Source organism: Etheostoma spectabile, chromosome 18 (genome assembly GCF_008692095.1).
Source record: "Etheostoma spectabile isolate EspeVRDwgs_2016 chromosome 18, UIUC_Espe_1.0, whole genome shotgun sequence".
Taxonomy (NCBI): Eukaryota; Metazoa; Chordata; class Actinopteri; order Perciformes; family Percidae; genus Etheostoma; species Etheostoma spectabile.
This window is the reverse complement of record NC_045750.1, coordinates 16,340,846-16,341,870: the sequence shown is the minus strand read 5'-3', so window position 1 is coordinate 16,341,870 and position 1,025 is coordinate 16,340,846. Positions and strand designations below refer to the sequence as shown.

General features: G+C 40.1%; 1 protein-coding gene across 2 annotated transcripts in view; it reads right to left on the bottom strand.

Annotated features, from left to right (window-relative positions):
• syndig1l (synapse differentiation inducing 1-like) overlaps window positions 1-1,025 on the bottom strand; it is a 42,959-nt gene that overhangs the window by 33,926 nt on the left and 8,008 nt on the right. The gene's annotated exons all lie outside the window — the stretch shown is intronic.

The following is a 1,025-nucleotide window of genomic DNA, read 5'->3' as shown; positions in this document are numbered from 1 at the left end:
AATCATATTTTTTGGTAGAAGTGATATTTCTAAATGGCAAATAATTTACTAGTAAGTGTTGTCAAATAAAACCAACAGACCCAATAGTCATGACATGCATGCTGCTGTAATTGAAACTGTAATCTAAAGGGGCATGTTCAAAATAATAACAGTGTTGTGTTCAATTAGTGAGGTGATTGATTCTGTCAAGAAACAGGTGTCAAGTATGGCCCATATTTAAGGAAGGAAGGAAGCAAATGTTGTGCATGCTGGTTATGGTGCATTTCACACTGAAATACTCAGCAAAATGGGTAGTTCCAGACATTGCTCTGAGGAACAGCGGACTTTGATTAAAAGGTTGATTGGAGAGGGGAAAACATATAAAGAAGTACAGAAAAGGATAGGCTGCTCAGTCAAAACAATCTCAAGTTCCTTGAAATGGCATCCAAAGCCTGAACAATGTGGGGAAAAATGGTCAACTACCATTCAAATGGATCAAAGAATATTCAAAATGGCAAAGGATCAACCAATGATCAACTCCAGGAAAATCAAAGAAGACTTAAAGTTACCTGTGAGTACTGTTAGGATAAGAAGAAGGCTATGTGGAGCAAAGCTATCAGCTAGAAGCCCCCCCGTAAAGTCCCATTGCTGAAAAAAAGACATGTACTGAAGAGGTTGGAATTTGCCAAAGGACACATTGACCAGTCAAAGGAGAAATGGCGCAACATTATGTGGACTGGTGAGAGCAAAATTGTTCTTTTTGGGTCTAGGGGCCACAGATGGTTTTTCCGACGACCCCCGTGCACTGAAGTCAAGCAGCAGTACACTGTGAAGACAGGATAGCATGGTGGTGCAAAAATAATGTGATGGGGATGTTTCTCATACTGTGGTGTTGGGCCTATTTATCATATAACAGGGATCATGGATCAGTTTCAATATACATCAAAAACTTGAACAGGTCATGTTGCCTTATGCTGCAGAGGAAATGCCTTTGAAATGGGTCTTTCAACAAGAAAAGGACCCAAAACACACCAGTTAAGCGAGCA